The sequence below is a fragment of the Dasypus novemcinctus genome, chromosome 8, assembly GCF_030445035.2.
Source record: "Dasypus novemcinctus isolate mDasNov1 chromosome 8, mDasNov1.1.hap2, whole genome shotgun sequence".
Classification (NCBI taxonomy): domain Eukaryota; kingdom Metazoa; phylum Chordata; class Mammalia; order Cingulata; family Dasypodidae; genus Dasypus; species Dasypus novemcinctus.
This window is the reverse complement of record NC_080680.1, coordinates 15,346,915-15,361,173: the sequence shown is the minus strand read 5'-3', so window position 1 is coordinate 15,361,173 and position 14,259 is coordinate 15,346,915. Positions and strand designations below refer to the sequence as shown.

Here is a 14,259-nt window from a genome sequence, read left to right as displayed (position 1 = left end):
CACTTCTGCGTCTGCTTGCATTGTGCAGTGGCACTGGGACACTGTGTCTCTTTTTTGTTGCGTCATCTTGCTCTGTCAGCTCTGTGTGTGTGTGGCACTACTCGTGGGCGGGCTGTGCTTTTTTCACACAGGCTCTCCTTGCAGGGCGCACACTTTGTGCGTGGGGCACCCCTACACGGGCGCCCCTGAATGGCATGGCAATCCTTGTGCGCAACAGCACTGTGCGTGGACCAGCTTACCACACGGGTCAGGAGGTCCTGGGGATTGAACCCTGGACGCTCCTTATGGTAGGTGGCCTCTCTGTCAGTTGAGCCACGTTCACTTCCCTTAGCTCACTTTATACTGAACCTTTAGAATAATCCATGATAAACAGTTCCATTTTATTTAGGATCTCTAAGGCTGCATCTTGCCCTGGGTGTGCTCAGTAACTTTCAAGAATTCCTCAGTGTGTATAACTGTTCCAAGAAAGGGGTTCCTCTTCACAGTTTGTTCTCCCAGTGCCCTGGGATGTGCTGTGTTTTTATTACAGTTTTTCCTTGCTGGCAGCTGCAATATGCTCAGCTCTGCTCCTGCATTCTGGTCTGCTTTTTCAGCACTTGGTCTGGTCCTCTGTTCCATGGCTTAGCTCCCCCTTTCCACACCAGTTTTTTGTTGTCTCTAACTTGTGGGCTAGGAACGCAGCCTCATGCTCTGAATCATTCTTCCATGGAACCAGTTGGAGTCTATGTACAATTATACCCAATATTTTTGTTTAGGTGTGCCACTAATCAGGAAAAGACAATAGAAATACCCATGGGCTGCCAAACCATCACTGTGGGTAGATGAGACTTCAGGGTCCTGTAGTCAAATGCCTTGAGTTGCTGAGCCACTGCTGTGAGTCATAAAAACTGCTACACCCGTGTGAACATGGGGTGGGGACCCAGATTGGTAAATTTGTCCATTGCAGTCCCACTGTTTCTAGGTGTTCCCACACACACACACATTTAGTGTTTGTTGAGTTGTTCTCTGACTGGGAACATCTTCCAGAGTTTTGAGAAACTTGATTCTTCCCTTTTCTTGTGTGCTGTTTCTAATGGTAAATGATCACCAAATGTCTTACACTGCCATTTTGATTATATCACTTCTCATATTTTTTTATCCATTCTGACAATCTTTGTCTCTTAATTTATTTGTTTAGAGCATTTACATTTAATGTAATTGTTGATATGTTAGGGTTTAAGTCTGCCATTTTATTATTTTTGTTTTTTATTTTGGGGTTGCTGCTTGAATAATTTTTAGAATTTAATTTTAGTTATCTATTGTGTTTTTCACTATATATCCTTGTATAACTTTTTAAACAGTTACTCTGGGAGTTACCATATGTGGACTTATGTTATCATAGTCTACTAATATCAGTATTTTGCCAATTTGATGGTGAATATAAAAACTTTTTCATCAATTAAGTTCTTTTATTCTCCCACTTTTATGATATGGTTGCCTTAAAAGCTATTTTTACATACATTGTTGTTTCTGTCAATATAGTGCCATTTACCTTCTACTCCTAAAAATTCAAGAGGAAAATAGTGTATTACAATTACCTTGATATTTTCCTTTTATATTTCTCCTTCTTTCCTGATGTTCATTATTTCCTTCTTGTTTCCTTTTTCTGGTGAATTTCATTTAGCAATCCTTGTACAGTAAGTCTTTTGACAGCACATTATCTTAGTTTTCCTTCATGTGAGAATATCTTTTTTTATATTCATCCCTAATTAGTATTTTTACCTGATACAGACCTCAGTTCTTTTATTTTACCATTTAAAAAATGTTGTGGCATTTGCTCCTGACCTCTGTGGTTTCCTTTTTTTTTTTTAATAGAAAGGTATGCTTTCCTTTTTTTATTTTATTTTATTTTTATTTATTTCTCTCCCCTTTCCCACCTCCCCTGTTGTCTGCTCTCTGTGTCCATTCACTGTGTATTCTTCTTTGTCCACCTGCATTCTTGTCAGCTGTACTGGGAATCTGTGTCTCTTTTTGTTGCATCATCTTTTTGCATCAGCTCTCTGTGTGTGCGTCACCACTTCTGGGCAGGCTGAACTTTTTTTTCATGAAGGGCAGCTCTCCTTGAGGGGCGCACTCCTTGCACATGGGGCTCCTCTATGCGGGAGATATCCCTGCATGGCACGGCACTCCTTGTGCACATCAGCACTGCACATGGGCCAGCTCACCACATGGGTCAGGAGGCCCTGGGTTTGAACCCTGGACCTCCTATGTGGTAGGTGGATGCTCTATCAGTTAAGCCAAATCCGCTTCCCGACCTCTGTGGTTTCTGATGTAAAATTCATTATCTCCTGAATCATTTTTCCCTTATTAGTTATGCATCACTTCTCTCTGCCTGCTTTCAAGAACTTTTCTTTGTCTTTGATATTTAGAAATTTGATTTTGATACATCTGGTCTAGAGTTCTTTGGCTTTTTCCTGTTTGGGGATCATTGAAGGTTTGGAATCTATAGACATATTTTTCACCACATTTGAGAAATATTCAGCCATTATTTCTTCAGATTTTTTTTTTTTGTCACATACTCTTTCTTTTCTCCTCCTTTCTGAGGACATGAAGGTTAAACCTTTTTTTATTGTCCCTAGACTGTTCATTTTTTTCCCAATCTTTTTTCTTTCTGTGAATAATTTCTGTTGATCTCTTTTTGTTCATAGATTCTTTTCTCTGCCATCTCCATTCTTTGTGCTCATCTAGTGAGATTTGTATTTGTTGTTGTATTTTTCAGTTCTAAAATTTTTGAGTCTTCTTTTTTCTACTGTTTCTTCATTAATTTCCATTTTTGCATGTTTCATCAGTGTTTAGAGTAGATTGTTGAAACATTTTTATGACAATTGCTTTAAATTTTTTGTCAGATTTCTTTATCTGTCTTATGCTCTCTTTGGCATCTGATTTTCTTTTGTCATTTGTGTTGATATTTTCCTAGTCCTTGGTATGCTGAGTAATTTTGGATAGTATTCTAGACATTTTCAATGTTATCTTATAAAACTTTGTTTTATAGTTAATCTAATTTAGCAGGCAGTCTGCATACATTTATATTATGGCAAAATACACATTACATAAAATTTACAATTTCAGCCATTTCAAAATATATGATTCTGGGTCATTAAGTACATTCAGAATGTTGTTTAACTTTCCCCACTATCTAGTGTTCCAGAACTTTTTCATCACTTCAGACAGAAACCCTATAACCATTAAGTAGTGATTCCTGATACCTCCCTACCTCCAGCTCCTAGTAAACACTAATCTGCTTTTTGTCTCTATGATTTTGTCTAGTCTGAATATTTCATATAAATAGAATTGTACAATATGTGGCCTTTGGCATTTGGCAACTATCCCTTAGCATAGTGTTTTCAAATTAATCCATGTTGTAGCATGTATCAGAGCTGCGTTCCTTTTTATGGCCAAGTAATAGTCCTTTGTATGGATATACCTTATTTTGTTTATCATCTCATTTGTTTATGGTCATTTGGGGTGTTTTCATCACTTGGTGAATAGAGCTGATATAAATATTCCTATACAAGTTTTTGTTTGAATACCTATTTTCAGTTCTTTTGGTTGTACACCTAGGAGTGGAATGCTGGGTCATATAGTAATTTTGTGTTTATCTTATTGAAGAACTGCCAACCTGTTTTCCCCAGTGGCTGCAGAGTTTTACACCCACCAGCTGTGTGAGGATTCCAATTTCTCCAGAGCTTCAACAATACTTTTTAAAAATTATGTGATTATAGTAGGTATGAAATGGTATCTCATTGTGATTTTAATGACTGATAATGTTGAGAACTCTTTTTATGTGCTCGTTGTTCTTTTTTATATCTTTGAAGAAATTTCTTTTTAAATTCTTTGCTTATTTGTTAATTGGTTATTTGTCTTTTTGTTGTTGCTTTGTAAGTGTTCTTTATATATTGCTGATACTAGACTGACCAGTTAAAGACCAGTTAACCTATTTTTTCTTTGGTTACTTGTCCTTTTGGTGTCACATTTAAGAAACTATTTTCAAATCCACTGTCATAAATTTTTACCCCTATGTTTTCTTTTAAGAGTTTTATTATCTTAGCTTTTTCATTTAGGTCTGATCCATTTTGAGTTAATTTTTGTTTCTAGTATAAGGTAAGGGTCTAACTTCAGTTAGTTGTATATGTAGATATCCAAATGTCCCAGCACCATTTGTTGAAGAGAATGTGCTTGTCCCATTGAATGATTTTGGCATCATTGTCTAAATCATTTGACAGTAGATGTGTAGGTTTATTTTTGGAGTCTCTGTTCTTTTCTTAGGCCAATATGACATACCCTTTGTAGTGAATTTTGAAATAAAAAAGTTTGAGTCCTTCAATTTTCTTCTTTTTCAAGATTTTGGGTATTCTGTATCCCTTCTGTTCCATATGAATTTTAGGTTTGACTTTTCCATTTCTGCAAAAAAAGGCTAGTGGGATTTTGATAGATATTTAATCTGTAGTTAATTTTGCAATGTGTTGCCATCTTAACAAGATTAAGTCTCCAACCCATGTACATGGATGCCATTCCATTTAGTTAGATCTTCTTCCATTTCTTTTGGCAATGATGTATAGTTTTCAGCATACAGATCTTTATAGCCTTTTTGGTTAAATTTATTCCTAAATATTCCATTATTTCAAGTGGTTGTAAATGAAACAATTTCCTTGGTTTTCTTTTCTGATTGTTCATTGCTGTTGCATAGAAATTTAACTTGTTTTTGCATGTTGATCTTGTAACCTACAACTTTGCTAAATTTGCTTTTAGTTCTCTCAGGTTTTTATGTAAATTCCTTCATATGTTTTACACATAAGATCATGTCTTCTTCAAAGACAGTTTTAATTCATCCTTCAAATTGAGATGCCTTTTATTTCTTTTGTAGGGATTTAGTGGCAGGAGGTTGTATGTTACTACCGCTCTTTGATTCTTGACTCAACCTGGATTGTTAGGATTGTCCTGCTGGTTGCTCAAAACTGGGTACTGGACCCAGTAATTGGTTGTAGACTTATTTCCTAGGCCTTTGGGGAGGGAGGCTGAAGAGACCGGAAAAAGCTTCTACTTATTTTTAATCTTTTCATGTGCACTTCTTTGGTCTGCCAGCAGATGGCACTCTTTGGCATCTCTCGCTTCAATGCCTGGTTGGAGTTTGTTTATTGCAACAGAGACAGATCAATGTGATAGAGCTTCCTTTGGGAGACTTGGAGCCTTGTGATTCAAACTTTTTTTGAGACAGTTCTTCAGCCTTCTCTGGCATCCCCCTCCCTTTTCCTGGCTAGGAAATATTTCCACTCATCCCTGAGTCCTCAACAATCAGTCCTGGTTAGTAGAGAAGGAGATTGGGAGGGTTGTATATCTTTAGCCCCTTGTGGGCTCCCAAGACAAACAATGGTGCAGCCCTACCTGGACTGGAAAGTCTCCTGGGACACAGCAGACCTAATTTGTGAGTCAAAAGCTGAGTTAGCCTTAGCCTGTGTCCCTCTCTCTCTCCTTTCCTGAGGTGGTAGATCCCTGGTGCCTGCTTTGTCTGTAGCCTAGGCCCAGAAGCCTGAGAATTCTGTAGTGTCTTTAGTGTGGGGGATAATGCTGGCAGCAGCAACTGCTGGTTTCAATTTACAGTTCTGTTGTGGCGATTCCCCTCCTCTGTCCCTCTCTTCTCTGGCTGGGGTTCAGCCTTTGCCTGGTGTCCTAAACCCTAAAAGATCTTTTTCTAGGCTGTTTCAGTCTGTCCTTTAGTTATTTTTCTGGAGGAGAAGAGAGTCCCGTGTCTTCCCAGAAGTCCTTTTATTTCTTTTTCTTGTTTTGGCTAGAATTTCAATTAAATATTGAATGGATGTGGTGAAAGACAGCTTCTTGGTCTTTCATCATTGATTATGTTAGCTGTGGGTTTTCAAATCTGACCTTTGTCATGTTGAAGGAGTTCTCCTTTATTCCTACTATACTGAGTGTTTTTCTTAAAAGGATGCTGGATTTTCTTACAGGCTTTTCTGCAGCAATTGAGATGATCGTATTTCCCCCTTTAATTCCATTCATTTAGTATATTACTGCGGTCACCCCTCGGGCTGAAGTGTGGTTTGCTGGCCTGGCGAGGGGCGGCGGCCGCGGTAGGCCTATTCCAAACTGCTGCCCCCATAATAGGGTGGTTGGTCGGGCCCACCGCCACCCCTGAAGGAAGCTCGGCATGGGCGCAGAGTGCCCTCGGGTCTCCCCTTCTCGGCAGCCATGCTTCTGCGGACGCCCCTCCTCCCAGATAGCGCCACATGATGCCTTCTTTCTCCCTGCGCAGGCGCAGGGCGGAAAAATCCAGTCTGCCCTTTTCCCTCCCCCCGACAGCAGCAACAGCCAGGCGTGAGCAGAAAAATCCAGTCTGCCCTTTTCCCTCCCCCCGACAGCAGCAACAGCCAGGCGTGGGCAGGAAACTCCAGTCTGCCCTCTACCCCAGCAACAGCAGCCACCAATCCCTAAACCCTGCCACTTCCCCCAGCAACAGCAGCCACCAATCACTAAACCCTGCCACTTCCCCCAGCAACAGCAACAGCCAATCCCTAATCACCACCCCTCCCCCGTCCAGTACCTCCCACTGACCTTTCTCCAACAACCAATCAGAACAGGGCGTGGCTTCGACCAATCAGCCTTCCCCAGCCCCTATAAAACTGTTGCCTCTCCCTCAATAAAGTTGGACTTGCATGTTTACCTTGTCTCCCCGGTAGTTCTTCTGCCGTGCGCCCTCCAGTCCTGAGAGCCCCCGACAAGGGCCTGGCCTCCCTTGTCCCCAGTTCGTCGCCTGCTTCTCCGGGCGACCCCTTTGTCGCCGGCTTCGCCGGGCGACCCCGTCAGCCGAACCGCGCAACCCCTGTGAGACCGACCCCTCGTCCCAAGCGGGACCGACCCCTCGTCCAAAGCTGGACCGACCCCTCGTCCGCAGCCAGACCCCACCTCTACCGACCGAGCAAACCGTCGCATATTACCTTGGCTGATTTTCCTATGTTGAACTACTCTTCCATTCTGTGGATAAAACCCATTTGGGGGGAGTGGGTGTAGTTTAGTGGTTGTGCTGTAGCAGAGAGAAGTTGGGTGATCTCAGTATTGAGGGCCAGGACGCAAGACTCTCCTGAGAAGGAAGGTTTATTAACTCCTAGCCCGGCCCTGCGGACTTCTGTCCAAAGACCAAGCCCTGAATAGGATTTCTAGGTCCCTTTTATACAGAGGATGTAGGAATGGGGGTCAAGTGGCGCTTTTATGCAAAAAGGATTTTCTTTGTTAGTTTCTTAGAGTTTTAGGGGTTTGTTTACATACTAGGTAGGTTTGGATTAACATATCGTCCACATACCAGGTAAACTTGAATTAACGTATCGCCCACATTCCCATTCCGTCTAGATGTAAGTTTGAATATATATTCCATCTGCATCCTTCTTGAATATTCAAATCCTATAGAGCCTATATCACTTAACTGGCTTTCCGGAAACTAGACAAACTTGGATATAGAATTAGGTAACTTTGAATTCATGCACAGGCCATATTAGTTGAGTACCTATTTTGTATGTATGAGGTCCCAGTTTCAATCCCCCATACCTCATAAAACAAACAAGCAAACAAACAAACAGAAAAAACCCAAAACCATTTGGTCATCAAGTCTAATCCTTTTACTATGCTGTTTGATTGACTTTACTAGTATTTTTAAGTATTTTTACATCTATATTGATAAAGGTTATTGACCACTTTTAGTGTCTTTGGCTTTAGTATCAGAGTAATAGTGGCCTCATTGAATGAGTTAAAAAGTGTTCCTTCTTCAATTTTTTATAAGGGTTTAAGAAAGATTCATATTAATTCTTCTTGGAATATTTGCTAGACTTAACCCGTAAAGCCATCTGTTTGGGCAATTTCTTTGTTTTTGTTTTGTTTTACTTAGGCCAGTAAAAAGAATTTATTTGGGAAATGGAAAGAACAGCACTTGTTGAGAAATGGGAGAGAAAGAGGAAATACACACCAAGATTTGGTACAGGCTCCTCTATGGAGAGAGAGCCATTTCTTTGTTTTTAAGATTTTTGATTACTATTCAATCCTTTACTTGTTCTACACCTATTCAGATTTTCTATTTCTTGAAACTCTTTTGATATTTTGTATGTTATCAAGAATTTATCCATTTCATCCCAGGTATCCAATTTTTTGGTATACAATCTTTCCTAGTATTTTCCTGTAATTCTGTTTATTTTTATAAGGTGGGTAGTAATGCCCCCATTTTTATTTCTCATTTTAGTGTTTTGAGTCTTTTGTCTTAGTCAATCTAGCTAAAGGGTTGTTGATTAACCTTTTCAAAGAACCAATTTTTGGTTTCTTAATTTCCCTTTTTTTTTTTAATTGCCTATTTCGTTTATCTCTACTCTGATGATATATATTTCCTTATTTTAGCTTAGCTTAAGGTGCTCCTCTTGTTCTAGTTCTTCAAGTTGTAACTTTAGGTTATTGAGTTGAGATTTTTCTTTCTCATTGGCTTTTACAGCTATAAATTTCCTCCTGAGCACTGCTTTCATTACATCCCCCAAATTTTGGTATCTTGTATTTTCATTTTCATTTGCCTCTAGTATTTTCTAGTTTCCCTTTTGATTTCTTCTTTGTCCCATTCATTGTTTAGGAATTTATTATTTAATTTCCACATAATTCTGAATTTTCCCATTTCCCCTCTGTTATTGATTTCTAGTTTTATTCTGTTGTGGACAATTAATATAGTTTGTATAATTTCACTTGTTTTAAAATTTTTTACTTGTTTTGAGACCTTATATCTGGTCTATCTTGAAGAATGTTCCATGTGCACTTAAGATGAATGTGTATTCTGCTATTTTTTTGGTGATGTTTGTATGTCTGTTACCTCTAATTAGTTTATAGTGTTAAGTCCTCTACTTCCTTATTTTAATTTTTAATCTTTTTTGAGGAGGTAATGAAAATTGAACCCGGATCTTCATACATGGGAAGCAGGTGCTCAACCACTGAGCTACACCCTCTCCCCTCCTTATTGATATTTTATCTAGTTTTCTTTCCATTATTTAAAGTGGGATGTTGAGGACTCCAACTGTTATTTGAGAACTATATAATTCTGCCTTCAATTTTGTCAATTTTTGCTTCATTTTGGGGGTATTCTCTTACAGGAGCAAACCTGTATATAATTGTTAAATCTTTTGGTGCATCGATCCTTTTATCAATGTGTAATGTCCTAGGGGTGTGGGGTATGGAGGAACCTCTTATGCTTTTTAATGTAACATTTTTTGTGATCTACATATTTTTTTTTAAAAAGACAATTTAATAAAAGAAATTTAAAATTTAAAAAAGTAATGTTCTATGTCTCTCTCTTTTTTTAAGATTTATCTTTTATTTATTTCTCTCCCCTTCCCCCCTACCCCAGTTGTCTGCTCTCTATGTCCATTTGCTGTGTGTTCTTCTGTGACCGCTTCTATCCTCATCAGCAGCACTGGGAATCTGTGTTTCTTTTTGTTGCGTCATCTTTTTTTTTTTTTTAAAGATTTATTTTATTTTTATTTATTTAATTCCCCCCCTCCCCGGTTGTCTGTTCTCTGCGTCCATTTGCTGCATCTTGTTTCTTTGTCCGCCTCCGTTGTTGTCAGCGGCAGGGGAAGTGTGGGCTGCACCATTCCTGGGCAGGCTGCACCCTCCTTCACGCGGGGCGGCTCTCCCTACGGGTGCACTCCTTGCGCGTGGCCCCCACGCAGGGGACACCCCTGCGTGGCACGGCACTCCCCGCGTGCATCAGCACCGCGCATGGGCCAACCCCACACAGGTCAAGGAGGCCTGGGGCTCGAACCGCAGACCTCCCATGTGGTAGACGTACGCCCCAACCACTGCACCAAGTCCGTTTCCCTTGTTGTGTCATCTTGTTGTTGTGTCAGCTCTCCATGTGTGCGGCGCCATTCTTGGGTGGGCTGCACTTTCTGTTGAGCTGGGCGGCTCTCCTTACGGGGCACACTCCTTGTGCGTGGGGCTCCCCTACACAGGGGACACCCCTGCGTGGTACAGCCCTCCTTGCGCGCATGAGCACTGCGCATGGGCCAGCCCCACACGGGTCAAGGAGCCGGGGGTTTGAACCGTGGACCTCCCATGTGGTAGGCGAGCGCCCTATCCATTGGGCCAAGTCTGCCTCCCTCCTCCTATGTCTCTTGTAATAGATTTTATGCAGATTGTAAAATATATAAAATCTCTCTTGAAGCAGATCTTACACAAATGCAGTTTATGCAAACATCTTATACTAGATTTTATGCCAATGTAGCCAATGTATGCATTTGTCTTTCATGTCACGTAGTTAAAAAAAGAGGATTTACGCACCAAGAATACAATTACACTGTTTTTATTTTTTCATTTTTTACATGAATGCTATATGTTACTCCGTTAACACAAAGTAATAACTACAGTAACACCAAATCTGCTTTGGTCTATTTTTGTACCCCCCTCCCCCCCCACTTATTTTTGTCCATTCCTCAATCTTGAGGAATTTGGGACAAGGTCCACTCTGACTGCTTCAGGCTGATGAGGGACATAGATATCATGGGACAGAAGGAAGGAGTTGTTTTGCTTGCAGTTGAAGATATTTGTTTTGTGGATGGGACTGGTCCATCATCATCATCATTTTGTTAGTTGTCCAAGGCAAGCCCAAGGAACTGGAGAGTAGGAGTTAGCCACAATTCTGCTGGATTTCAGGGCTCAACCAACATATAAATAATCTGAAGATTTAAATCTCTTAACCAGTACCTTGAAAATTATAGGTTCAAATAAAAGGAGTACAAGAATCATAATTAGGGGAATTATTAATGAGTATAATTTTGTTAATATTGGAGAAGTAGATTTTCATATCGTCCCAGATAGAGCCTGTAGCAGTTTGATATAGTTGATGAATTCCAAAAAGAAATATTGGATTATGTTTGTAATCTGATCTGTACCTGGGCATAATTGAGTTATGATTAGGGCATTGCATCAGGGGGTGGGGACTTACAGATAAAAGGCATGGCGAAGAACATGGGGATTTCTGATATTAGAGTTTGACGTTGAAGACCCGGGAAGTCAGCATGCAGAGAAAAGAGAAGCCAGACCCAGGAAGGAAGGAACTTTGAAGCCAGAGTAAAGCAAGCCCAAGGAATGTAGGAACCCAGGAAGCCTGAACCCTCACAGACGTTGGCAGCCATCTTGTTCCAAATAGACTTTGGTGAGGGAAGTAACTTATGCTTTATGACCTGGTGTCTGTAAGCTCCTACCCCAAATAAGTACCCTTTATAACGCCCAGCAGATTTCTGGTATTTTGCATCAGCACCCCTTTGGCTGACTAATACAGGGCCCTTCTGGGGTATTGATTTCATGAGGCCATGTGGTTTGCCTATGGTGTCCAGATGTCTCTAGAGCCCTTGGGAGCACTTTTGTTTGAGGTTTTGTTTATTATGGCAGTTTGTGAAATCTGTCTAAGACCTGTATAAGCATAACCTCTGGAATAACCTCCCCACTGACTTTGATTCTCTTAGCCATAAAAATTCTTATTTTTGTCTAATAGTTCCTCCTTTTGGTCAAGGTCTTTTTCCAAATGCATCACTGATTGACACTTGGTAATAATCCCTTGGTGCCAGGTAGTCACATACTCTGGGAGCCATACCCCATGTTGGGGGCAAGGTAGTATGTTATTTGCAGAGTGCGCCTTAGAGGGAGGCCACAAGGAATACTTCAGGCGGTAACTTTTAGGCATTAATTATAATTAAGTTTGTTTTCATTACCACGGGAGTAAGATTTGTAAGTACAAGCATTAAGATTGATGGCTTGGCTTATTGGCCTGTTTTCTTTTATTACGCAAGGCTTATATATTCCAGAGTTTTTAACATCTTATTTGACAAAGTAACAGGACTTGCCCACGTGGGAATTTTAATATTTTGTTAGCTACTATGTGGGTGTCTATCTATCCAGAATATATACCTATGGCAACAAGGATACATTTATATCCCATAGAAGTGTGCTTTCAGTGCATTTTTGCCCATATACCCCTCCCCACTATCAATACCCTGTACTAGTGAAATAACTTTGTTATAGATCCTGAAAGAACATTCTTACATCTGTATCTTACATCACTATCTTCAGTGACCATATAGTTTATTGTGTTATAAAATCCCGTTTTATCCTCTAGCTTTCCTTTCAGCAACATATATGACCCCAAATTTCCCCTTTAATACATTCTCACACTCACTTCAGTTCAGCACTGTTAATTACTCACATTGCTGCACCACCGTCACCTCCGTCCATTTCCAAATCATTACAATCAACCTAATTATAAATTCTGCACAGATTAAGCATCAACTAACTATTCTCCCATTCTGTCTCCTGGTAAGCTATCTTCAAGACTTCAAGACTCTTCTTCCATCAGTCTGCTCACTATACTAAGTTCATATCAGTGGAATCCTTTTCTGTCTATTTTTTTCAGTCAACAAAAAGGTTCTCATTGTTCTTGCATGTTGCCACATGTGTCATTACTTCTTTCTTACAGCTGAATAAGATTCCATTTTATGTATATACCATGTTTTGTTTATCCATTCATCTGTTGATGGACACTTGGGTTCCTTCCATCTTTGGCAATTGCAAATAATGCTACTATAAACATGTATCCATTCATGTCCTTCCTTTCAATTCTTCTGAGTATATCTATACATAGTCACGGGATTGCTGGATCATATGGTAATTCTATACTTAGCTTTCTAAGGAACCGCCAAACTGTCCTCCACATTGGCTGTATCATTCTACATTTCCACTAGCAGTTATTGAGTGCTCCTATTTTTCTACATCCTCTCCACCACTTGTAGTTTTCTTTTTATTTTTTAATAGCAGCCAGTCTAGTATGTGTGAAATGATATCTTATAGTTTTGTGTGCATTTTCCTAAGAGTTAATGATATTGAGCATCTTTTCATATGCTTTTTAAAATATTTTTTTTTATTTTTCTAGGTTCCACTTTATTAAGAATATTTTTAGTCATGATCTGCAGAAGTTAGTCCTGGGCAAATTGAAGTTAAATCTTCTTTATCTTCATAGGATATTCCATACCAAATACAGTACAGATGTTCTTCTCTTAAATAATTAGTCAATATTTGTAAATTTTCCAGTGTACCTAAATCTTCACTTTCATATTCATCTTCATCCTGTTCATTTTCTTCCTCTTCCTCTTCTTCATTCTCCTGTTCAGGCCTCAACTGGTACCATGCCTCCCTGGGAACCTGAATATTCTGGCTATCCAATTGTTGACAGGCTTGCTGGCTTCTTTTAAGGTCTTCTAGCTTCATTTCATCTTCCTTATTCTTAAGCCTCATTCGAAACTGTTCGCAGCTTCTTCTTCGGCTTGGTTTTTCATATGAACCTCCTTAGCTTTCTAATTTTTCCTCTGCTTTCCGTTTTAATACTGCTTCATGACCAATGCCACTTTTCCCAGTTTTGACATTGAGAGGAATTGGTTCCACAATGCCATCTCCACTCTTGCCAAGAACCTGACCACTTTTATATCCCATCCTCTGGAGTAAAGCAAACCCTTTGTTTTCACAGCCTAGTGCATTTTTCAACCCAATGTCACATCTTTCTTTTTTTCTTCTTTTAAACTCTTCTGCCTATTTTTCAAATTACCCTCTATTTGCTTTTCTTCTTTTTGATGAGATTCTCGGATTTGCCTCAGCATTGGTAATTCTGGTCTAATATCTTCTTGGACATTAATTAAGGAATCAGACATGTAGTCCTCTTCTGCCATGTTCAACTTCATATGGCAATTGAATCTGGCAGTGCCACTTATCCCCCTCCCCATGTGCTTTTTAATCATTTCTATTTCCTCTTTAGAAAAATATTCCAGTCTTTTGCCCATGTTTAAGTTGGGTTGTTTGTCTTTTTTTGTTGAGTTTTAGGATTTCTTTATATATGCTAGATATTAAACCGTTATCAGATATATGATTTCCAAATATTTTCTCCTACTCAGTAGGTTGCGTTTTCACTTTCTTGACAATATCCTTTGAAACACAAACATATTTATGTATTTTTTTCTTTAGTTGCTTGCTCTTTAGGTGTAAAGTTTATGAAATAATTTTCTACCACAAGATCTTGTATATGCTTCCCTACATTATCTTCTAGGTGTTTTGTGATTCTTGCTCCTATATTTAAGTCTTCGATCCATCTTGAATTAATATTTTTGTATAGGGTGAGACATAGGGATCATCTTTCATTCTTTAGGA

At 39.5% G+C, this 14,259-nt stretch overlaps 1 protein-coding gene and 1 pseudogene across 2 annotated transcripts in view; one reads left to right on the top strand and one right to left on the bottom strand.

Annotated features, from left to right (window-relative positions):
• Positions 1–14,259, top strand: part of CENPP (centromere protein P) — a 431,610-nt gene that overhangs the window by 99,208 nt on the left and 318,143 nt on the right. The gene's annotated exons all lie outside the window — the stretch shown is intronic.
• Positions 13,018–13,796, bottom strand: LOC101436377 (G patch domain-containing protein 11-like; annotated as a pseudogene).